The 26,738-nt window shown below is 41.1% G+C and overlaps 1 protein-coding gene across 2 annotated transcripts in view; it reads left to right on the forward strand.

Moving 5' to 3' along the window:
* Positions 1–26,738, forward strand: part of CPQ (carboxypeptidase Q) — a 248,519-nt gene that overhangs the window by 108,539 nt on the left and 113,242 nt on the right. The window lies entirely within an intron of this gene.

A 26,738-nucleotide genomic window follows, 5' to 3' on the forward strand; every position in this document is an offset into this window, starting at 1 on the left:
TAAATCAAAGTTGCAGAAGCTATCTGAAGCCTGCATCCCAAGCAAGGTGGGGGGAAAATTGTAGGGAAGGTTTGTGGACCAAACTGGATGAGCAAGCATCTGAAACAGATGATTAAGAGAAAGCAGAAAGCCTACAAGGAATGGAAGATGGGGGCGGAGGGGGTGGAGAGAGAATCAGCAAGGAAAGTTAGCTCTTTGAGGTCAGAAAGTGTACGGATAAAGTGAGAACTGCCAAAAGCCAAGCAGAGTTGGACCTTGCAAAGCGAATGAAAACCAATAGTAAGAGTTTCTATAGCCATATAAATTAAAAGAAAACAAGGAAAGACGAAGTGGGACCGCTAAACACTGAGAATGGGGTGGAGATTAAGGATTATCTAGGCATGGCCAAACACCTAAACAAATGGTTTGCCTCAGTTTTTTAATGAGGCTAGTGAAGATTTTAGGGGTAACGGCAGGGTGGCTAATGGAAACAAGGATGTATAGGCAGAAATGACCACATCTGAGATGGAAGTCAAACTCAAACAGCTTAATGGGACTAAATCGGGGGGCCCGGATTATCTCCATCTAAGAATATTAAAGGAACTGGCACATGAAATTGCAAGCCCAGTAACAAAGATTTGTAATGAATCTGTAAACTTGGGGGTCATACACTATGACTGGAGAGTTGCTAATATAATTCCTGTTTTTAAGAAAGGGGCGGGGAAGTTATCCAGGAAACTACAGACCTGTTATTAATTCCCTAACCATGAAGTTGCAAAATAGTCAATCTACTGAAAAGTTTTCAAAGCAGAAAACTCATAACTTTACCACACACCCATCCTTTGATAACTTGTGCATACTGTACTTGATTTTCCAGTTAATAAGTGGGAAAAAAATGCTTGTCTAAGTACAGTGCAGAGAATATACATTTTTAATGGCTCCTAATTCTGTGATCTAGTATAAATACTGTACAACATAACAGAAGGGTATCATTAGCTCATTTAGGACCATGCATAACAGTTGCAGGACTGCTTTACCCTGCTTTTTGCGCCTCTGTTTTTACAGAATAAGTGTGGCTCTACTTTGAGTATTACAAGCACAAAATGTATTAATAAATACTGTATTGCACTTAGCCAAATTGTAGATTAGATAGAACTTTCTAAGTGACAAATCCTAGGACTGGCCTGAATTATAGTGATGCTAAGATACTGGGACATGAAGTTCCTTCTCAATAAATGATTAATATAACAGAGCCTGTTCCACAAGGGAAATAGCAGTTTATGTACTTACTATTTCCTCTTCCTCTCCCTACTTAAAAAAAACAACAATCTTCTCCTGCAATTTGCAATACTGGGAAAAGCTCCAGGGAATAAAAGAACATGAAAAATGTCCATGTTTCGGATCTGATACACATACAAAGCTGCATGCATATAAGGACAGGAACTATTTGTAGGCAGCAACTGGAAGTTCACTGACTGTATATAACACCCCTGTTCAGGGTGTTGTTTTATGGGCTGTCATCAATTCTAAATATGCTCACAAAATGTTTATCCATTAGCTCTTTGATGTGGCTTCCAGAAATCCATTTGGTCAGACCAAATCATGCATATGATAGAAATGTGAATAAGGACATTTTACAAGCCTGTTGCCATGAAGTTGTGGATTCCATTGTTAAACTTTTGCACTATGGCTTTCTCACTCCTCTCATTCAGTTACCATATTGAAAATGTATGAAAGCACTGTTTCTAAGCACTGCCATTTGGGCCTCTTTCCTGTAGCAGTAAACTGAGACTTGGCCCCTACCTCCCTCTGACAAGACTTTGGCAGTTAATTTCAGTCATGACAAGGAGGTGTGGCTTTTTGAAAGTGCCAATTCATCACTTCATAGAAGGCCTAATAGCAAGAGGAAGTAGAGATAAAAATGTAACTAAATGAGCTAATATAATCAGGTTTTTTTTTAATTTTTACTTTAAGATTTATGTTCATGTTAATTCCCGCCAAAATGAATGGTACCCCTATTTTTTCATTTCTGTGGGACTTGGGCTTGTCACCAGGTTTAATATGAAGGCAGACAACTAAATATTGACAAATGATATAAGTTCTTGTATACAGATGCAAGAAGTCTAAATACTAAGGTGGGTAAACTTGAGTGCCTGGAATTAAATGAGGCTATTGATATAATAGGCATCACAGAAGCTTGATGGAACAATGATAATCAATGGGACACTGTAATATCAGGATACAAAATATATATGAATGACAGAGAGAGTAGGTTGTGCTGGTAGGGGAGTGGCATTATATGTGAAGAAAGCATAGAGTCAAATATACTAAAAATCTTAAATGAAGCAAATGGTACCATAAAATCTCTATGGATAGAAATTCCATGTTTGAATAATAAGAATATAGTAGTAGGAATATACTATCGACCACCTGATCTGGATGGTCATGGTGACTGTGAAATGCTCAGGTTGATTAGAGAGCCTACAAAAACAGAAAACCCAATAACAGCTATCCACATATTGACTGGAAACATGTCACCTCAGGATAGGATGCAGAGATAAAATATCTAGACACCCTTAATGACTGCTTCTTGGAGCAGCTAATCCAAGAAACCACAAGGGGAGATTTGATTTAGTCCTAAATGGCGCACAGGCTCTTGTCTAAGAAGTGAAAGTAGCTGAACCACTCAGTAATAGCGACCATAATGTAATTACATTTAACATCCTTGGAGGGGGCAAAATATCAGAGAAACCAACCAGAGTAGCATTTAAATATACAAAACTATACAAAAATAAGGAGGCTAGTTAAACGGACATTAAAAGGAACAGTCACAAGAATTAAATGCCTGCAAGCTGCATGAAAACTTTTGAAAAACACCATAATAGATGCTAAAACTATATGTATACCCCAAAGAGCCCCTCCCCCAACAGTAATAAGACCAAAAAATGCCACCAGGGATAAACAGCAAAGTAAAAGAGGTGATTAGAGACTGTGATGGGGGACTCCACTCACCGCCAGGCTGGCGCCTCCTCCCGGCCGCTCTGGGGCTTAGCTCATGAGGTTGATGCCCCTTCCCATGGTTGCACGCTGTCACCAGGGCCGGCTTATTCCAATCCCCCCAATTCCCTGGAATAGGGCCCTGCGCCTTTTTAATTTTTAATTTTTTTTTACATACCTGACGGCTGTCTGGGTATTCGGTGGCACTTCGGTGGCGGGGAATCCTTCACTCGCTCCGGGTCTTCGGCGGCATTTCGGCAGCGGGGGGTCCAGAACGAGTGCCGCCGTCGAAGTGCCGCCAAAGACCCGGAGAGAGTGAAGGACACCCTGCTGCCGAAGTGCTGCCGAAGACCCGGACAGCCGCCGGGTATTCGAATCAGGCCCCGCAGTTCCTAAAGCTGGCCCTGGCCGTCACTCCATCTCTCTCAGGTCAGCCCCAATCTCACTCCAGGAACCGCAGCATCCTCTTCATGACTTGGCCTTCCAGCCAGGTCACTAAACGCCTTCTCTTCTTCCGGGGGGATTGGGAAGAGTCTCTTCTCTCAAACAGGCTCAGGCAGTCTTCCTATGCACTGCTCTGCTGGTGCCACTTCCCCAGTGGCTGGTTGGGGAACCCAGGCCCGCCCTCTACTCTGGGTTCCGGCTCTGGGACTCCAGTCAGCTGTCAAGGTCTGTTCTAACCAGTACCTGCTGCATTTCCCTGAGCCTCTTCCTAACCTTCTAGCTTTCTCTCCCTTCTCTGGGTCTGCCAGGCTCACCACTCCCTCCTCCCAGGGAGCAACTGCAGGCTACATGTCCCTGCAGCCTCCAAACACTCCTCCGTCTTCCCAAGGGGTGACTGCAGCCTTTCCCAGCATCCTCCTTCTCTTGCCAGCTTCCTGGCTTATACAGGCCCTGCCTGCTCCTGCACAGATGAACTTCTTCTAATTAAGGCTTCTCTCACAGTCTTAATTCCCCCCAGTTTGCCACCTACTAGGCTAATTGGTCCCTCTGGCCTGCCTTAACCCTTTCAGGGCAAGTGTGGGGAAGACACGCCATCACAAAGACAAAGACATTTTTAAAAATTGAAAGTTGAATCATACTGAGGAAGATAGAAAGGAACATAAACTCTGACAAGTCAGTGTGAAAGTTTAACTAGGCAGGCAAAAAAAATTTGAAGGGCAACTAGCAAAAAACACACAAACTAACAGCACATTTTTATTTTTAATACATCAGAAGCCTGCCAAACAATCAGTGGGGCCACTGGATGATTGAGGTGCTAATGGAGCACTCAGGGAAGAAAGGCTCATTGCAGAGAAGTTAAATGAATTATTCACTGCAGAGGATGTAAGGGAGATTTCCACACCTGAGCTCTTCTTAGGTGACAAATCTGAGAAACTGTCTGAGGAAGTTTTGGAACAAATTGATAAATTAAACAGTAATAGGTAACTAGGACCAAATGATATTCACAGAAAGAGTTCTGAAGGAACTCAAATATGAAATTGCAGAACTATTAACTGTGATATGTAACCTATCGCTTAAATCAGCCTCTGTGCCAGATGACTGAAGGGTAGCTAATGTAACACCAATTTTTAAAAAAAGCTCCAGGAGTAATCTTGGCAATTACAAGCAAAAAAACTTAATTTCAGTACCAGGCAAGTTTGGTTGAAATTATAGTAAAGAACAGAATTATCAGACATATAGGTGAACACAATATGCTGGGGAAGAGTCAACTTGGCTTTTGTAAGGGAAATCATGCCTCATCAGCCTGTTACAATTCTTTGAGGGGGTCAACAAACATAGATAAGGGTGATCCAGTTGATATAGTGTATTTGGGCTTTCAGTTTAGAAAGGAGACAACTAAGGGAGGATATGATAGAGGTCTATAAAATCATGACTGGTGAAGAGAAAGTAAATCAGGAAGTGTTATTTACCTGTTCTCAGAACACAAGAACCAAGAGTCACCCAATGAATGAATAGGCAAGTAGCTTTAAAACAACCACAAGTAAGTACTTCTTCATAAAATGCACAGTCAACCTGTGGAACCTATTGCCAGGAGACATTGTGAAGGCCTCGAATATAAATGGGTTAAAAAAAGAATTAGATAAGTTCATGGAGTATTGGTCCATCAATGGCTATCAGCCAACATGGTCAGGGATGAAACCCCTCAGGGTGTCTCTAAACCTCTGACAGTGAGAATCTGGAACAAGAAGACAGGTGATGGATCACTCAATAAATTTCCCTGTTCTGTTGGTGGCTGCTGTCAGAAGATAAGATACAGGGCTAAATAGACCAGTGTTCTGACCTATTATGTCCATTCTTATGTTCTTGTGTTCTTAATATGATGGATCTTATGGGGAAAAGATGGTTTGTGATGACAGTAATGCCTACTGTTCCTTTCAAAGGAAGGTTGGGTTGTCACAATAAAAACACCAAACAGTTGATGCACCAAAGTTAATTTTGTAAACTTGGCTGCTTCAAAATTTTTTTTTTCCAAACTGCCAAAGGGGCCTAGTTAATTTAAGACTTAAAAAGTACGATAAATTTAATGGTCTAGAGCTTGGCAAAAACATCTAAAACCAAAACTGTCAATTTGAAATTCAAAAGCTAATTGAAACCATTTAAAATAATGTGTCTGGGTAAGTACTAGTGCAAAGTTTGCCCTGCAATTCTGAATGGCTTCTGAGTCCCTAAATAGTTTTATATTGGAAACATCATATCTATATCATTGTAAGAAACAGTTCTGTACCCTAACTGACTTGTTTCGGTGCTAGTGTTGTAAAGGGACAATAATAATTAAAACATTTATATTGTTTGTTGTATTTTCCAAATAGTATTATAGATATTGGTGTAACAAAAAATGGGTTGTGGCCATTTTGTAATGGTCAGATGGTACGAAGTGTCTGAATTCTGGCTGGAAATGGTCAGTGAAGAATTCCCCCTTGCTGAAGAGAATTCTCTACTGGCACAAACTACTCGGGAGTAAGCTGGGGTGTGTGGAAGAATGGAATTTTGCTATATTGATCCTCTACTGCAGTAGCAGCAAAGAATCCTGTGGCACCTTATAGACTAACAGACGTTTTGCAGCATGAGCTTTCGTGGGTGAATACCCACTTCTTCGGATGCCGCTTGTGCAGGGAAAGCCCCTGGCAGGCTGAGCCAGTTTGTTTACCTGCCGTGTCCGCAGGTTTGGCTGATCGCGGCTCCTACAGGCTCACTGCCCAGGCCAATGGGAGCTGCTGGAAGCGGCGCGGACCAAGGGACATAGTGGCCTCCGCTTCCTGCCGCTCCCATTGGCCTGGAGCAGCGAACCGTGGCCACTGGGATGCAGCAGGTAAATAAACTGGCCTGGCCTGCCAGGGGCTTTCCCTACACAAGTGGCGTCCCAAGTTTGGGAAACACTGTTCTACTGGCATAAGGTCCCTAAGGGACAGTGGCAAAAGAACAGTTTCTAGTTACTTTCACACCAGGGCTATGCTGGGGCAGGATCAGGAGCTATAACTGATTTCCTGAAAGCCCCCATCCCCGGCACCAAGTAGAGCTTAAATATTAGAGTGAATTGAGCTCAGTGTGGCAGTCATTCTGCTGTACTCGATTTCACTCCGATACCTTGTTGTAAGTGTGAGAGGTTTGCCACAAGGCAAAGCGCTCTCTGGACTTTATCCTTAATTTCAGACACAGCTGATAACATGTACATTTCAGCTATCTGCCCATCCCAATCTCTTTTTTTTTCTTTGAAGCACGTCAGAGTTTTGCCTACAACTCCTTGTTAGGGCTTTGCTCCTCCACTCTACTGCCCAGTGTTTAGAAGAGTGTATAGCTCCTACCTTTCCCATATTACACCAGACTGCTACTAAAATTGTGGCATTAGAATTTGAAATGTAACCTTAAGGGAATTTATTCTCTTGGCCAGCAAATTTATCTGAATAATGCATAGACTTGTAGTCCTGCTGATTGATTGTAAGAGCATAAGCAGATGCACTGTAATATTTTTCTTCCCACCCATTCCTTTGTTGTTTCTACTCCCACACAACATTTGACAGAATTACATTGGGATTTTATTGCAGGAATACATCCAAACAGACGTAGGTTCTACAGAACAATTACAGAATCTTTGTTTCTCTACTGTTGAAGATTTTTTTATTTTATAAAATTATCCTAAATCCCTCTTGCATTCTGATATTTAGGAGTAGGTGAGGTAGTCCAGCATTTGGCTGCTGTAACCCTTGCGTGAGGCGTCAAAGAAAAAAAGAGCAGAAAATTATGATGCATAAAACAGTAACTGTATATTTATATGGTACCTTTCATCCTGAATAAATAAGTGCCAAAAATATAAGTGCCAAATGTCAAAGATTTGCTTAAAATATCCACATGCTACAGAAAGAATCAAGTGGCTATAATAATAAGCGTATGTGGTAAGCACTGACTGTGTACTTTAACTGTGCAAGATGCCAGTTATCAAGAGAATCCCTGGTCCAGAGACTTTTTATCTAGGAGATTTTTTTTAATTCATTTTTTTCCACACATGGGAGTCATGGAAGAAGTGCCTCTCTGTATTCAAATCTCTTTTAAAGATGTTGGTGGGAGGGGTCTATAAAACATGGGTTGGGAGGTTGTCCGATGCGTAGGAGAAGAACAGTTGAAAAGAACAAAACCAAACTAATACTGGTATTCCTCTTGTCAAAGTCACAGAAGCCTGTGGACTTGGCTAGCCGGAGCCCCATATTCTTTTGCATATATATATATATGTATATGTAAAGCATTCATAGCTACGTTATGTGTTCATAGTGCTGCCTCTGATATCTGTCACCGTCTGTAAGCTTTCAACTATGATCACTGTAAAGGGCAAGTACCAGGAACATTGTCGAATGCTCAAGTGGAAATTGCCTAAAGAAAATCCCTCTGTCACAGTCAGGGCCACCCGGGAGGGAGGAAGGGGAGGGAGCAAGTGGGGCGATTTGCCCCAGGCCTCACAGGGGCCCCCATGAGAGTTTTCGGTGGGTCTCTGGTGGCAGATCCTTCACCGAACACACCTGGATTGAGTGAAGGACCTGCTGCCAAAGACCCGGAGCGTCTTCTGCTCCAGGTCTTCGGTGGCAGTGTGATGGCGGGTCCTTCACTCACTCTGGGACCCACCGCCAAAGTGCTCTGAAGACCCGGAGTGGAAGGATCCCCGCCGCTGAAGACCCCAAGCCCCCTGAATCCTCTGGGCGGCCCTGGTCACAGTCCATCTAACCATGCATACATTATCACACGGGGTGGAGATGGAACAGTATTCTGTCATGCAACAAAGTGCTCTAGCCTGTACTGATTTAGAAAGTGTAGTTGAGTCAATGCTACAAAGATCTTTTCATTCCCCCCCCCCCCCGGAGCTCTTAAAAATGTTAAATAGAAATAGCATTTTCCTTGTGTTAAACATCTGAACTCAGCAGGGAAAATATTTATGTTGCCTTAGTACTTTTGTATCATTTAGGATTCTGGGCTTTATTTTTAAATTGTATGTCTGGGCCTAATTACCATGGTGCTAAATTTTTGGTTTCAGTGATGTCAACTGGACAAAGATTTACTCCTCTCTGCTTGTGCCAAATGGAAAGCAGTTTAATATGCTGCTTGCAAGAGAAGGTATTTAATGGAATAACGTTTCTGCATTCTAATGGAATTTGTTGATGTAAGATATAATGATAGGTTTAGAGACCTACTTTTGTGGTGTGCAGTTCAGTAGATTAGGGCATATGCTACAGTCTGAAATGCAGAAAGCAGCTATCATCTGACTTTTTGGCAACAAAATGATCTATGGAATCAGACAAATCTCATATGTCCTTGGAGAAGATGAATTGTGACATGATGTGCTGTTCTTCCTGTCATAGAACATAAAATACTCTTGCTTTTCCCTTTCTATCAAGTAATTGGGAATAGGAATTCAGATCAAGTTAATTGTGTGTGTGAGAGAGAAGGAAGCAAGAGACCTTGAACTATTGACAGTTATTTTTATTTTGTCTTGTCTGATGAGAGTTTTTTACTGTAGTTGGTTCATTGTGCTGGTACAGTTTTGCTTCCTCATATTTTTTATCTGTATTCACAGACATCCTAACTTTTTGGATCTCCATTCCATCGTTTTTCATATCTTCTGCTTGATGTCCATTGAGCTTTGCTTATATGCCAAAGTGCTCCAGGGAGCTGTTCATTTTAACTGGTGCAATATTTAGAAGATGATTGACTGTCTCCTTAGCATGTATTCTGCATGCATTTTTAGAAGTCTGCAAGAAGTATACCACATAAAAATAGGCTATAGCTTATAAGTAGGTTTTGGAAACAAGCCCAAGTCTGAAAACTTCTTTTAATTCATTAGTTTTGGGGGTTTAAAACTTTAAAATAAGACCTGTAAAAAAAGAAATAATTTAATTTTGCTCCCATCCAGTAAATGTAGCACATTTTTCATTGGTTAAGTCAGCACTGTTTTAGATACATATGCGTAAGGATGATGGTGGATTTGAGGAAAGAGTGTTTATCTGAAAAGATGACTACAGTTTAGCTTTCAGTTGGTTTATTCCTTTTATACAAGCAACTGGTGATTCTAGTACTTTGGGTTATATGAAAGTTATGTAAGGTACATGATCTAAAAATAATTTCATGTGACAGAAACAAAGTAATAAAAATAAATCTTTCCTGCCTCTCGAGAAAAGGATTGAGTGGTGGTGTTTTTTCCAGGGTTGAGATGGAGAATGGAATATCATAAAGAGAAGCTAGTGCTTCTATTTTGACCTGGGAGAGAACCAAAAAAATATCCCCAGTACTTTTGGCCAAATTATTTCCTCATTTACATTAGTGTAAATTTTGAGTAAACCCCACTGGAGTTGCACTGGAGCACCGAGGGCAGTAGCTTTCCTTTTGGGGCTGAGCAAAGATCAACACAGCTAATAAATTCCAAAACTTCAGGGAATATTCCAGATATCAATAGCAGAACCCTGTTGATTTTTGCAAAAATTGGAAATTCCAAAAGAGGAAAATGGGAGACATATGAAGTCTGTGGCATCTGGTTAGCAGAGCCACCAGCTTCAACCACCTCTGTAGTTGTCTATAGATTAAAAAGAAAAGAAGAAGAAGAAGAGAGAGAGAGACAGAGACAATGGGGGGGGGGGGGATAAGGAGCACAGAGTCCCTAAGATGCGGGAGAGAAAGGGATCTTGGTACTGGAGGAGCATATAGACCCCCTGGGGAAGGCGAAATTGGGGGAAGGGGTGCACACAGAGTTCCTGCCATGTTGGAGAAGGGAGGGATGGGGGGGACAAGAGGGGAATGTGGGTGTATACAGAACCCCTGCTATAGGGGGAGGATGAGAGCCCTTGGCATGTGGGGGGCACACGGAGCCCCTATGTAAAGGGCTCTACTCACTGCAGGTTCACCTCCTTGTGGCTAGACCAGGGAATTATGTTTCACCCCATATGGCGCCTCCTGTGATCATAAGAATGGTCAGACTGGATCAGACCAAAGGTCCATCTAGCCCAGTATCTTGTCTTCCAACAGTGGCCAATGCCAGTGCCCCAGAGGGAATGAACAGAACATGTAATCATCAAGTGATTCATCCTCTATCATCCATTCCCAGCTTCTGGCAAACAGAGGCTAGGGACACCATCCTTGCCCATCCTGGCTAATTGCCATTGATGGGCCTATCCTCCAGGAATTTATCTAGTTCTTTTTTGAACACTGTTATAGTCTTCGCCTTCACAACATCCTCTGGCAAGGAGTTACACAGGTTGACTGTGCGTTGTGTGAAAAATACTTCCTTTTGTTTGTTTTTAAACCTGCTGCCTATTAATTTAATTTGGTGACCCCTAGTTCTTGTGTTATGAGAAGGAGTAAATGACACTTCCTTATTTACTTTCTCCACACCAGTCATGATTTTATAGACCTCTATTATATCCCCCCTTAGTTGTCTCATTTCCAAGCTGAAAAGTCCCAGTCTTATTAATCTCTCCTCATGTGGCAGCTGTTCCAAACCCCTAATCCAATTCCAATATATCTTTTTTGAGATGGGGCAACCACATCTACACGCAGTATTCAAGATGTGGGCGTACAATGGATTTATATAGAGGCAATATGATATTTTCTGTCTTATTATCTATCCCTTTCTTAATTATTCCCAACATCCTGTTTGCTTTTTTCACTGATGCTGCACTTCAGGTGGATGTTTTCAGAGAACTATCCACAATGACTTCAAGATCTCTTTCTTGAGTGATAACAGCTAATTTAGACCCCATAATTTTATGAGTATATTGGCATTATGTTTTCCAATGTGCATTACTTTGCATTTATGAACATTGAATTTCATCTGCCGTTTTGTTGCCCACTCACCTAGTTGTGTGAGATCCTTTTGTAGCTCTTCGCAATCTGCTTGGGACTTAACTATCTTGAGTAGTTTTATATCCTCTACAAATTGTGCCACCTCACTCTTTACCCCTTTTTCCAAATCATTTATGAATATATTAAATAGGACTGGTTCCAGTACAGACCCCTGGGGGACACCACTATTTACCTCTCTCCATTCTGAAAACTGACTATTTATTTCTACCCTTTGTTTCCTATCTTCTAACCAGTTACCAATCCATAAGAGGACCTTCCCTCTTATCCCATGACAGCTTAAGAGCCTTTATGTTCACCTATGTGTCTGACAATTTTGTTCTTGACTATAGTTTCAACCAGTTTGCCTGGTACTGAAGTCAGGCTTACTGGCCAGTAAGTGCTGGGATCACCTCTGGAGCCCTTTTTAAAATTGGCAGTACATTAGCTATCCTCCAGTCATTTTGTACAGAAGCTGATTTAAATGATAGGTTACAAACCACAGTTAATAGTTCTGCAGTTTCACATTTGAGTTCCTTCAGAACTCTTGGGTGAATACCAGCTGGTCCGGTGATTTATTACTGTTCAGTTTATCAGTTTGTTTCAAAACCTCCTCTGATACCTCAAACTTTGACAGTTGCTCAGATTTGTCACCTAAAAAGAATGGCTTGGGAATTTCCCTCAGATCTTCAGATGTGAAGACTGATGTAAAAAAATGCATTTAGTTTCTCCGCAATGGCTTATCGTCCTTGAGTGCTCCTTTAGCATCTCGATTGTCCAGTGGCCCCACTGGTTGTTTAGCAGGTTTTCTGCTTCTGATGCACTTTAAAAAAAATTGCTATTACTTTTTGAGTCTTTCGCTAACTGTACTTCAAATTCTTTTTTGGCCTTCCTAATTATATTTGTACAAGCAGCAAAGAATCATGTGGCACCTTATAGACTTCGGATGCTTGCTTGCATCCGAAGAAGTGGGTATTCACCCACGAAAGCTCATGCTGCAAAACTTCTGTTAGTCTATAAGGTGCCACATGATTCTTTGCTGCTTCTACAGAACCAGACTAACACGGCTACCCCTCTTATATTTGTACAGTTCATTTGCCAGAGTTTATGCACCTTTCTATTTTCCTTACTAGGATTTAACTTAGAAACACAGTGCCCCTGGCATGGAGGGGTTGCAGTGAGTCCCTGAAATAGAAGGCGATGTGAGCTTTGCACACGGGGAACTAGTGGGGAGCAATAGAGAGATGCAAAGAGATCATGGTGCACAATATGTGCTTGGCCTACAGAAGCTATGAAGTGTATGTCCCCCTAGTGTACTATAATTGCTGCAACTCTGAAGGTTCTTGGAAGTGTGCATGGAAAAGAGAGAACTTTGTTTTTCTAATGATCGAAACAGCATCTTTACTGTTATAAAGATCTACTCATGCTCTGTGAGCAGAGACATCTTGGCCATAACAAACTGTCCATGAAAGTCATCTATTTAAGATTTATCCCATAAAATACAGCAGGGGAAATGTATAATTTGTGCATCCCTCAGAATAAAGTAATATACTGGGAACAAGAGATTTTGCCCAATAAATTAGTGTCTGCTTAAAGCACAAAGAAAATTCTATTTGAGTTTTTAGTGAAGAAACTCATCCAGCTTGGGAAAACTAGACATAAAAGTGACCTTCCCCCCATGAATCTGAGAGCCTCTTATTGCATTTATTTGAGAGATGATCCTCTAGCAGCTAAATAGTTTATGAAAGAGCAGCTATACAATAGTGGATAAAAACGGCTGACATTAACATTTTTATGGCTTCAGTGCTGTTAGTATAAATATAAAGACAAGTATATTGTTTTGTAATGGGCTTGCTTTCTTTATAAAAATATCATTTTAATTCAGGTGTATATATTGTCATAATATCCATAGCTTTTCTGCAGGGCTGGTAGAAATTGGTGAGAAAGTTACCATTATATTGGCACTGGCAAATGAATGCGGGGCAAGGCGGGGGGGGGGGGCTTTCCCTACAATCTCAGGGGTTATGGGTTTGGGAGTCTGCGGGAAATGTTTTTTACCCCATCCCTAGCACTGACTGGCACTTACCTAGCACTTTACATAACCTCTTTTAATTGTGAAGTAGGTCATAAATGTTACGTACAGTTTACATATGGGGAAATACAGCCTCAGAGACATTTAGGGATTTCACCACAATCATATACAATATACACAATGTCACAGGCTCCTGGCTCTGATGTTGTTACATAACCCACCAAATCACAGTCCCTCTCAAGCATGGGGCTTAACCTAAATAATTAGTATTAGCCCCATTTTACAGATTCAAAAACTGAAGCTGATTAAACAATTAAACTTTGGCTTATTGGATTAGATACCTATTACTGTCTCCACTTAGTTGAGGAACTTTGAGCATACCTATTAGGAACCCTGTTTTTTCTGGAGTTTTATCCATAGGTCTGTATGGTATCTCAGAGGCATGGATTAGCTCCAATATCATGCCCATCATTTAAAAATAAGTCTAACCCAGGTTAGAGTACAGCACAAATATAGTTTGATTTTTAAAGCCTTTGTTCTTTGTTTGAAATTGGTGTAGCTGAAAGGTGTATATAAATATTGATAAAGATAAATGAGGCCTGGTCTACACTAAAAAGGGGGTTCGAATTAGGGTACGCAAATTCAGCTACGGGAATAGCGTAGCTGAATTCGAAGTACCCTAATTCGAACTACTCACCCGTCCAGACGCGGCGGGGTCGAACTCCGCGGCTCCCCTGTCGACTCCACCACCGCCGTTTGCAGTAGTGGAGTACCGGAGTCGACCGCGGCGCTTCCGGAGTTCGAACTATCGCGTCTAGATCAGACGCGATAGTTCGAACTCCGAGAAGTCGAACTCACCGCGTCGACCCGGACGGTAAGTGTGGACTAGCCCTGAGAGAGAAATTAGCTGATGGAAAAACCTAAGATGTTGTAGACATTACCTTTCAGGTAAACACCCACATATTTAAATGCTTAACGGAAACTTTGGTGGGATGGGGTAGGTGGTGGTTGTTGCAAAGCAAACAGCTTCCCTTCCAGTATATTTTCATGGTTTGTCTTGTATGGAATTAAATAATCATGAAAAGCTGTCCAAACATTTCTTTGAACTGGCAAAAGGTTCATTTCAAGTTCTGGGCAAAGGTTTGCATTGGTTCTGTTTTTATTGGAAACTTTTCCTATTCCAACCATAGTACACAAAACATCACATTATGCATGAGCTAAAGTGATTGGGTATGTCCACACTACCTGCTGGATCGGCGGGTAGCGATTGATCTACAGGGAATCGATTTATCGTGTCCCATCTAGAGACGATAAATCGATCCCCGGATGCGCTCCTGTCGACTCCGAAACTCCACCAGGGCGAGAGGTGGAAGTGGAGTCGACGGGGGAGCCGCGTCCATCAATCCCATGCCGTGAGGAAGGGAGGTAAGTTGAAATAAGATACGTCAACTTCAGCTACGCTATTCCCGTAGTTGAAGTTGCGTATCTTACATCGACCCCCCCACACACACACACGCCCCCCACCCCCGGTGTAGACCAAGCCTATATGTAACATACCTAATACAAAATCACAAAGACAAGGAAATGAAAACTTAAGATATATGTTTTTAGTTCTCCACACGGAGACACGCATCTCACCACTAGAGCAACCCCCATACCACAGACAACAGACCACAACTTTAACTTTGCCCCAGTAGGGATGGCAGCCTTCCAGCACCCTGTTCCCCAATATCCCCACCATCATAAATAGCCAGACTCCCTTACTCTCTGTACTGCACAGTTCTGGAATATCACATTCATGTTTGAAGTAGTGCACACTTCTTTTTCACGTCTCTCTGGACTCAAAATACAAATATCTTACAGTCTGCATATACAGCAATGGTTCTCAAACTATGGTCTGGGAAGCCCCAATGATCCTTGGAGACTACCTTGGTGGTCCATAGTCTTAAATGTTTTGAGAGACAAGCCATAGAGGGATTGGGACATTGGGAAGAGAGAGGATCTCTTTTTCCCAAGTGGTGTACTGAACAGGAGAGTTAAATAACCACTGCATTTCATCAGTCCTGAAGGAGCTGTCATGATGTATGCCAGGAATGAATATATATGAATATGCACAGCTCAACTTAATCCAAATGGCTGTATTGAAATATCCATGCCAATTTTCTGCTGGAAACCATTTAGTGTCGTGTCAGTTTTCTCATCTTTGCCCTTTTCTTCCTGTCATGCAGTAATGCTTCTTGGTAGGGGAAGAAATGGTTCCCTTTCATGATGCTCTAAATGTAAGCCCTGTCCTGCCACTGCTGAGTCCCAGTATACACAGTGACTGTGTCTTCATCTAGCATTGTTGTTTGTCCTGGGGAGACCCTCATGTGCAGGGATAAATCATAGGGAAGATCAAAGGCAATCTGAAGTGAAGATCCTCCACATGTTGTTTCTAAAGACATTTTTACTCCCCAGTTGATTGCTGACTTGCCAGTCATCTATATGAACCACACCTTGTGAACTATGTAAAGCACGTTTGTTTATATTACAGACTTAAAATAACTGCTCTTTGATTGAAAGGACCTGCAAAGATTTTTCCTCCTCTCAGAAAGGAGCTAACAGTAGAGCTACTTGCTGAAAGCTCAGACCTGCAAGGGGAAGAGAGAGGTATGCAGTACATGACTAATTTCAACCCAGTTAGTTTGTACTATCCTGCTCCACTCTGCTGAGTTCCCCAGAAGGAAAGCGTCATTTTGTAGTATCGGAGCTTACCTCTGTGCCCTTCCACATTAACTGTATCTAGAGGGCTGAGAAGATGTTTCTTTTTTAGTATGGGGTGGTGTTTGAAAAGGCTTTTTTTTGGTTTTCCTAAAGGAATATAAAATGTTATAAAATATAAAACTTCTAAAAATGCCACTTACCTGTTCCTCTTTAGATCAGCTGTTTGAAAGACATGTATTCTGTAGGCTCACCCAGTGTTCCACACACAACCTGAATTAATAATAGTTGATGCTCAAAATAACAGGTGGGGCTTTAGGTTGCAAGCTTCATTTCCCCACCCCACCACTCCTCCACCACCTGTTCCTCTTACATGGTTGATCATAGTTTTGGAGTGGAAATGTTTGAACACTGATCTGGATCTCACTTTGCAAACATTTGGGTGGGGATTGAAGGAAGCTGGTGGGGAAGTGGGAAGGAAAAATGGGAAGGGGGGGGGCTCTCTCCCATCCTTCTCCTTCCAGATCCCAAACTGGAGCGTTTTATTTAGGAGGGAACAGTATTTATCCCTGTGACCTTAGGCACCCCTATATTCACACCCTACTGCAATTATATTGGTACAAAATATGCCTTGTGAGGTATCATTTGAAAATTAATAACACACTGGTTATTAATATCTTTGTCAAATGCATGTGTTAACCTTTTATGTGACGTTAATTCCCTCTATATGATGTTATTAGAATGTGTGTCAGATCAGACAGCCTGCTGATATAGATTTGTGATAAATCTTGGCATACCAAAGAGATTCCAGAAGGCTGGAGGAGTGCTAATGTTGTGCTAATGTTTGGAGAAGGCAAGCAGGATGACCTGGGTGGCAGTGGGCCGGTTGGCCTGACATTGATCCAGGGCAGGATGATGGAGAAGCTGATGCAGGATTCAAGAGATGCAGAATTAGAGGATGAGAATACAGTTGATGCCAATCAACATTGTTTTGTGGAAGACAGGTCTTATCAAACAGGTCAGATTTCATTCTTGAATGAGATTACAAGTGACTGCGTGGATGTGGTATTCTTGGACTTGGTACCACACAATATCATGATTAGAGGATTGGTGCTATGCAATATCCAAGAAGCACACATTAAATGGATTAGGAACTGGATGGCTGGCAGGCAAATCTTGGAAAGTGATTGTGAATGGGAGAGAGTTGTTCTGGTGGAGTTCTGCAGGAATCAGATTTTAGGCCCAATCCATTCAATATTTACATCAATGATCTGAAAGTAAACATGGGGTCACTGCTTGTGGAATTTGTGGATGGCATGAGGATTGGCAGAGTGGTAGATGGTGAGGATGGACGGTATGATCTGGATCACTTGGTAGGCTGAGCCCATTAGAACAAAATGCTTTTTTAGTGCAGGCAAGTGCAAATCTGAGACTGGGGAGTGCAGGCCATGCCTACAGAGTGAGGGACTGTCCTGAAAAGTATTGGATCTGGAAGGGATTTGTGGGTCTTGGTGGACAGTCAGTGTGATGGTTTGAAAGGGAGGGTTGTTGTGGTCCTTGGATGTGTAGGCCAGGGTGTGGTTTATTGGGTTGTTTTGCCTCTGTGTGCAGTGAAGGGAGTGCTGTGTCCCGTTCTGATCTCCACATGTTGAGGAGAATGTTGGAAAAATTGGAGGGGGTGCAGAGAACACTCACAAAAATGATTCAGGTGCTGGAAAACATGCCTTACAATGAGAGATCTAGAGTTCAGTCTGTTCGTTTGATCAAAAGACGATTGTGAGGTGATTTGATTAGTGTGTAAATTACCTTCAGGGGAGAAAATACCTGGTACCAAAGAGTTCTTTAATCTAGCAGAGAAAACCATAACAAAAACCAATGGCTTGAAGTTGAAGCCAGACAACTTCAAATTAGAAATTAACACAATTTTCTAACCATGAGTGTGGCTAGCCATTGAAACAAATTACCAAGGGAAGTCATGGATTTGCCATCTTTGTCTTCAGGTCAGTAAAGGAAACCTTTTTGGAAGTTGTGCTTTAGCCAAACACAAGTTTGTGGTGTCAATAACCAGGGTAAGTGAATGAAACTCTATGGTCTGTGTTTTACCAGAGGTCAGGCTAGATGATGTGATCCTCTCTTCTGGCCTTATAGTCAGTGAAACCACCTGCAAGTCTACTGATACATCTTTCCCCTGCTCTGTGGGAGTCTGCAGTGGATATAGAGCCATTGTGCTCCTATGACTCACTATAAAGCAGCCAGAGCTCTTCACTTTCATTCAGCTGGTGGCCAGTAGGGGAGCCACTGAGCAGTAACAGCAAGGAAGGGCCGCAGCCAGTCAGAGCATTCTCAGCTCCCATCTGAAGTGCCCAGAAGCAATGCCTCTATGGCCTCCCAGCAGTAATGGGGCTTATTCAAAAACGTCAGTTAAAAAATCGCAGTGCATGGCTTAGTGAACTCGTTGTCCATTCCAGAGGAACAGATGGAGGTATCTGACATAGTATACAGCTCTCAAGAGTTTTCATCTTGGAGGACCTCATCTTCCACGTGAATGAATCCTCTAATAACTGAGCCCAAAACCTCCTATTCAGATTTTCCACCTTTGACCTCCGATCAAGTCATTCCACATCCTTGGGGTTATTTTGGACTTCAGTTCTGTTGGATGTCCAAACATGAGTGGTAGAGGTAAACTGTTTCTTCAGTCTGCAGCTGACCAGAAGATGGTGTCATGTAATGGCTAGATCTATGTCAAGTGACGAACCACATATTTGTAACAGCCACATAATTATTGCCATTCCTGGCTGGGAATTAAACCAAACACCCTGACAAAGCTTCATCTGGTACAAAACATAGTGCCCATCTGCCTAGCAGCACGGGTCACCATGAACTCACCATCCCAATGCTCTGTCTGCACTGACTCCCCACAGAACAGAGTCCGAGTCAAGGTTTCTGTTCTGGTATTTAGAGTCCTATAAGGAAATGGCTGTAGCCTGAGAGATCTGTAGTTGATCTGCAGCCATGCTCTCCATCACATTGACATCTGGGACAAGTAAACTGACAAGCAATAGGTGGAGGGCAGAAGACAGAACTTTCACAGGAGCTAACATAGACTGTGGAGTGCATTCCTACAAGAAAAATGACCAGATCTCACAAGCAAACACATTTCTTTGATTTAGCTTTCTCTTGATAACTTCTACACACAAGCTCTCTCACACACCAACAAGACAAGTCTATGAGCGAATCACTTATTTCTCCTACTGTCTTCTGGGATAGAAGAATAGGGAAGAGAGATTTCTGTTTTCAAGTTCTTGAATGGTGTTTAGTTACTATAGTGATGTGGGCTTTAGCAGTCCCTAAAAAGATGGATTCTAAACTTTGCTTTAAAGAGTTTTGTTTAAAATTAGTGCCATAAAAGGTGAATGCATCTTTTCTTGCTAGTTGGAGTTCTTTTGTTGCACAACCTCACTGTTAACTCACTTCTGATACAATCTCAGGTCCTCATGAAAACATGTTTAGCACTGAAATAGAATTGCTTCTATTCACCGAAAGCTGTGCAGTTCACCCATTTGGTTACTCCAAGAGCAATGAGAGAATTCTAAAAGAAATTTTGCGGCTTGGAGTGCTTTGTTTCTGAGTGTTACAGCATAGTGTATGCAATTACAGTGTTTTTGGCCATCCAATCATAAGAATGTTTGGTGAGTGTGTTCAGAGCTGGAAATGATCCAAAGCACATTTATAGACCAGTATCTCAGGCCAACCCATTCTTCCTTGAAATTCTAACCTTACTGAACTTCTGATGCTGCTCCAACCTCCAGAATGCTTTACAAGTTGACATTATTGGAAGATTTTTAAACTGTAACTAATAACCAAAATTATTTCTACAAAGTCAGTTTAGCGTTGGACAGGAAAGCTGTTTACTCAACAGCATGTAACGAGGACAATGTGCAGTAACTAAATCAGACATGGATTTAATCACTAATTCTTTTTCTGTTTACTATATCTTTAGTAATCGAGACACTACACTTACAGTGCATTTAAGGTACTTAGCCTTAGATACTGAATGAACATGTAAGCAAAGAGTTCATTTTGACTTTTCTTAGAGTCAAATGCAAAACCTTGGTATAAACTGTAACATCACTGTGGTTTAAAAAAAAACTCCATTGAGGCTAAGAGTTTAACAAAAAACTACCTAAGTCAAGTAATAGAAATCTTTTGACTGCTCTATGATTATATAATATTGATTACTATTGGACCAATAAAGACCTATGACATACACCCTTTGACCCAGCAGGTTAAGCAATAGATTTTAAACACAGCCTCCTGAAACCCAGTTATTCTATCCAATATAATTCTTTGAGGATATCTTCTAGCCTCACCCAGTTTCCAAAGCTTAAGATGCTGGAGTATTGTGTCCAGTTCTGGACACATTTCAGGAAAGATTTGGACAAACTGGAGAAAGTCCAGAGAAGAGCAACAAAAATTATTAAATGTCTAGAAGACATGACCTATGAAGGAAGATTGAAAAAATTGGGTTTGTTTAGTCTGCAGAAGAGAAGACAGAGAGAGGACATAACAGTTTTCAAATACATAAAAGGTTGTTGCAAGGAGGAGAGAGAAACATTGTTCTCTTTAACCTCTGAGGCTAGGACAAGAAGCAATGAGCTTAAATTACAGCAAGGGTGGTTTAGGTTGCACATTAGGAAAAACTTCCTAACTGTCCGGATGGTTAAGCACTGAAATAGATTACCTAGGGGGGTTGTGGAATCTGCATCATTAGAGATTTTAAAGAGCAGGTTAGACGAACACCTGTCAGGGATGGTCTACAATACCTAGTCCTGCCATGAGTGCAGGGGAAAGGACTGGATGATCTTTCGAAGTCCCTTCCAAGCCTATGATTCTATGCAGTGGGCCCTCTGGCAGACCTGCTTCTTAAGAAGGAGAAAATCACTGCTCCTTTGTTTCTATTATCCATTTAATCCACCCTGCAAGGTAGGGGAGAGAGTCTAGAAAGTGAAATGGAAGTGTTTGCAATGATGAGCATAGTGCATGTTCAAAAACACAATACAGTGTTGAAAGTATCCTTTTTGTTTGTTTGTGTTTGGCTTTTTTGTTTTTGTTTAGAATAAAGAGTCTTCCTATGATATGAAGACTATGGCATTATTTTCAACTTCTTCATCTCACATATGTGGACTCTAAAAATATTGCAACTGAAAGTAGATGCATAACCAACATTAATAATGTTTGTTTGATTTATTAGCTATCCTTTGAAAGGAATACTTTGTGACGTGTGATATGGTTTTTAGTGAAAGCAATTACATCCACATACTGTAACTCTTCTAAAAGCCAACCCTGTCACTAGCTGATTTCTTTATGGGGTAAATGGATACCAGCATACCCATGGAAAATTTATTGAGGGAAAAGAACGTATGATTTTTATTCAGTGCATTTTGTGTGGCTGAAATGTGGTTACTAGGTAGACAGAATGATTAATTACTGGTTTATTAACTTGGAGAGAATCCCTTTTGCTGTAACTGTTCTGTTAAAAACCTGTTGCTGTTTGCTTTTCCCAAGAAGATATTTTATAATTGAATGAACTATTTAAAATGTTGTTGCCTTTAATTGAAAGGCAACCTGTCAGTTTGTTAAACACTAAATCCTCTTACTGTGAGATTTCTTTTTCATAGAGATGTTGGACATTTGGGAGGATAAGAGTACCACAAGTGAAGAGATTGGTTGACATGCAGGTGCCCCTTTTCACTGTCTGGTGCAGTCTGAAAGGAGTTTCAAATTCACCTCAGTGTGCACATGTTAACCCCTGCCACACTCCTGAGGCAGGATATCAGTTTTCCATGGTCAACTCTGTCACGTACTGTGGGGAGGTATGTGAATGAGGCCTTAGCACAGGCCACAGAGGAGATCTATCAGTGCCACTAGCACTATCTCTGTTCCATGTCCTAGCCTGAAGCCTGATAAGGAGAGGCCCAGGATACTGGCAATGTCTAGATGGAGTAGAAGACGACACTTTGTGAGCTGCTCTGTTAACTTGCTCAGGAACAGAAGATTAATACTAAGTGGTAGGTAGAGCTGTGAATTGTGTTGGTATTTTAAGCACTGCCTGGATTTATGGTGTGCTTTTGGTGGATGGTAGATTTTTCTCCTTAAAAGAGATGTTGACTATCTCAGTTAGTAGGATATGGACCAAGAATTTCAGGGAACCCAGTACAAAAGCAGACTAGAAAGAGTTCTGTCTTTTAGGCAATGCTGAGAGCAGTCCATGGAATATCTGTGGGTGGAGTTCTGTCTTTGGATGAGGACTGTGTAAAATCCTATTTCTGTTTAGCTTTTGTATGTAATTGCAGTTAATGTACTTTTGCAAGTATAGAATATTTAACAACTGTTACATTGCGACTTTGTTTTATGAGCTTGTTTCTGCAGTAGAAGGAAAGTGGGCCTCTTAATCAAAGCAATGCTGCTTATGATATTCAGTGCAAGCAAACAAGGTCCCTACAGTTTACTTCTATGTTTGGCAGTTCCGGAACAGAAACCAAACAGCCATATCTGTTTAGACTGCATCCATTCTGTCTGTCCTTTGTAGCGATGCCAATGTTCTCCACATCACTGAGTTTTGCAGTTAAAAAACAGAGACCACTTTACTTTGTTCATGGGACTGAAAGCTGCTTGCAATATGAGATTCCAGCACTGAAATTTTTTAGAGCAAATTACACTCTCTAGCTAGCAGTTAAAGTAATCAAGAGTAAGTGAAAAACTTATTTGTCTTGACTTCTCTGATGTTTTTTCAGCATTGTGTTCTGTCAGTACATTTCTAAAACCTCGAATACATTTTGATTAAAAAAAAACCTGGAGGAGTTTTCACTATGTTTTACAGGCAGGCACTTTGTTTCTTGGGTTGTACTGACTATTTTTGTCACATGGCTTTCTAGTGAACTCTGAGGGTCAGTTAACTATGAAAACTGGGAAGGACACAGACATTAAAGGGCTATAGTTTCTTAAATGTAGCAACTGAGCTGTGAAAAAAAATCCAATCTCATTAAAATAAGCTTCTGTTCAGGAGGACTAGAGTGTAGCAAAGGTTGTACCTATCTTTAAAAATCAGGTGACCAGTGAAGTCGAAAAATTTAGAGATGACACAATATTTAAGTTAGTCAAGACTGTGTAAGAAATGCCTAGTCTAACTACACAGCATGATGGCCAATGACATACTTCAGTACTGAAGGATTGCTGGGGGTGACCCTGTGATAAAATGATATAGGGAAGGTAAATCAAGCATTCCTACGTAGACTTGTAATTAACCAGTGAAATATATAGCAGCAAAATATTATTGAAGTTGAGAGCATAGTAAAATTCAAAATAAGATTACGAATTTGGGTGAGTAACAAGAACTTCCATAGTTAAGATCGGGGGCATAAGATATTTTTTGAGAAGCTATATGAAAAATAGATGTATGTCCAACTTTGTATTAACTAGGAGGGATGGGACTAAGCCACAACTTTAAAAAAAAAATTCTGATACTAGTATCAGTTCTCTGATAAAAATTGTGATGAATACCAACTCTAAGTCTGGATAAACAAGACATCACATATCTATATCTAAAATCTCATGTTTATATATTCAAAGCTTTATTTTGCCATCTGGATGTGCATATCTATGATGAATATTTCATAGTTAAACATTTCAATAGACATTTGCATAATGAGAAAAATATTGGTTTTAAAAGTTCTGTTTGATCAGTTTTGAAAGCTACAGTATTAGATAGTTGGTACAACGTGTTTGTTTTTAATATTCTAGTTATATGTAGTAATAACTGCTGAAAGCTTTCTACCCACTATCTGTACTTAAAATCAAGCATGGAGAGAGAATATTTGAAAGAAGAGCTTTTCTGCATTCTATGGGCCAGATTCTGCCACCATTGCTCTGGGAGAGAAGTACTTCCCTCTGTAAATGGTCTTGATATGCTTTGATGAGAAAGGTACTTCTCTCCCTTCATGAGAGTGGCCCTGTGTTAGAAACCAGCTTTTCTCATCAGACATCACTCCCACTATACAGCTAAGAGCCTTTAGGCCATGTCTGCATTGGGAAAATGCATCGTGATCGAAACTGTGTGAGGTCAGGTGGCTACTCTCAGAACAGGATCCATGTTCACCTGTATTGATCTACAGAGTGCAGCAGAAAGCTGTTCTGATATGGTCAGCACAGCTCGTTACTACTGGTGAAAATGGGGGGACAGGGACCTTTATACTTTGGGTAAAGGTTAGGAAGAAAAGGGTTCAGTGCATTGAGGAACTGGGGGTGGAGGACTATAGAAACCTGAGATGTGATATATGCCTCTTGCCCCCATACATGATGTACACTGGCACAGGTACAGGGCCATAGCCTGAGGAATGTACTTACCCACACCCCTCAGGCGTGCTAGCTTACTCACCTGCTACTTGCCTTCAGACATGTGCTTCTGGGGTTTAGAAGTGGACAGTAGGGTAGCTATGGCACAACCTCATACAGGGACACGTGTACTGTCGTTAGTGTAGACAGAACCTGTGATGCATACTCCTCCTTGGTTCTTTGCACGACTCTCATCGTTTATGGCTGGATCAAAATTCTAAATACACAGTGACCTCTTATAGCATGGTGCTTTTAAGATCTTCCACATGTTTAGTTTCAGACAGTTTTCTCTTGACTGATGTAGAATAGCTGGACAAGATTGCCTTGAGCCATCATTGTACATTTCAGGGGTTCTGATGGGACTTCATCCAAAATATACTGCATTCAACTTTGGATATTACAGGCCAACTGAAGGGAGTTTGGAGGAAAGTAACAAAAATGAAGAGGGGACTGACAGTGAGGAAGTATTAAAAATAACTAGTTATGTATAGCTTGGCTAGGAGACAGTTTTTTGGGGGGAAAGAAGAGTATGCAGAATAAGTATCTATTTGAAATACCCGGAAATACTAGGAGCAATGGAATGAAATTAAATTATCCTTTTCTTAGGATGAATATAATAAAAAATGTTTTGTGTGACAGATCAAGAGAAGTGGTGATGTCCAAGCAGTTTGTTCAGTCAGTAGTTGCAAATGTCTCAAGTACTACAAAATATACTATGGGGAACCATCCTGTATTGACAAAGAGATGCACTGGATGATATAACTTCTAGGCATTTTTGTCATTTAAACCCACTGTTATTTGGATAGAACATCCTGTTTTTCCTTTGTTCATTTCGGATAAAGTCTGCTTTGCTTAGCTTTCTTCTACTTGTTTGGGAGCAGCCTTATGATATGCAGAAACCATAGGAATGTAGGACTGGAAGGGACCTCGACAGGTCATCTAGTCCTGTCTCCTGAGGCAGGGCTATATATTATCTAGACCAGGGGTTGGCAACCTTTCAGAAGTGGTGTGCCGAGTTTTCATTTATTCACTCTAATTTAAGGTTTCACGTGCCAGTAATACAGTTTAACGTTTTTAGAAGGTCTCTTTCTATAAGTCTGTAATACATAACTAAACTATTGTTGTATGTAAAGAAAATAAGGTTTTAAAAATGTTTGAGAAGCTTCATTTAAAAATAAATTAAAATGCAGAACCCTCCGGACTGGTGGCCAGGACCCGGGCAGTGTGAGTGCCACTGAAAATCAGCTTGCGTGCCGCCTTTGGCACCCGTGCCATAGGTTGCCTACCCCTGATCTAGACCATTCCTGACAGGAGTTTGTCTAACCTAGTCTTCAAAACCTCCAATGATGAAGATTCCACAACCTCCCAAAGTAATTTTGTTCCAGTGCTTAAACACCCTGACAGTTAAGAAGTGTTTCCTAATGCCCAACCTAAATCTCCCTTGCTTCAACTTAAGCCAATTGCTTCTTGTCATGACCTCGGTGGTTAAGGAGAACAATTTATCACCCTCCTCTTTATAACAACCTCATGTCCCCCCATCAGTCTTCTCTGCTCCAGACTAAACAAACCCAATATTTTCATTTTTATCTCGTAGGGCGTATTTTCTGTACCTTTAATCATTTTGTTGCTCTCCTCTGGACTTTCTCCAATTTGTTCACCTCTTTCCCAAAGTATGGTGTCCAGAACAGGATGCAATACTCCAGTTGAGGCCTTTTCAGTGCTGAATAGAGTGGAAGAATTTCTTCTCATGCCTTGCTTACAACACTCCTGCTCAGACATCCCAGAATGATGTTTGCTTTTTTTGCAACAGTTACATTTTTTATCCATATTTAGTCTGTGATCCACTATAACCCTCAGATCTTTTTCTGTAGTACTCCTTCCGAAGAAGTCACTTCCCATATTGTACTTGTGCAGTTGATTATTAGAACATAAGAATGGCCATACTGGGTCAGATCAATGGTCCAGCTAGCCCAGTATTATATCTTCCTAAGTGTAGTCTGTTGCATTTGTCCTAATGGAATTTCATTCTATTTAATTCGGACCATTTCTCCAGTTTGTCAATATCATTTTGAATTCTAACCCTGGCCTCCAAAGAGCTTACAACCCCTTCCAGCTTGAGGTCATCTGCAAATCTTATAAATGTACTCTGTATGCCATTATACAAATCATTTATGAAGACATTGCGCAGAACCAGACCCTGGACAGATCCCTGTGGGTCCCCACTTGATATGCCCTTCCAGCTCGATTGTGAACCACTGATAACTACTTTTTCTGAGTATGATTTTCCAGCCAATTGTGTGCCCACCATATTGTAGATTCATCT

The sequence above is a fragment of the Mauremys reevesii genome, linkage group 2 (assembly GCF_016161935.1).
Source record: "Mauremys reevesii isolate NIE-2019 linkage group 2, ASM1616193v1, whole genome shotgun sequence".
Taxonomy (NCBI): domain Eukaryota; kingdom Metazoa; phylum Chordata; order Testudines; family Geoemydidae; genus Mauremys; species Mauremys reevesii.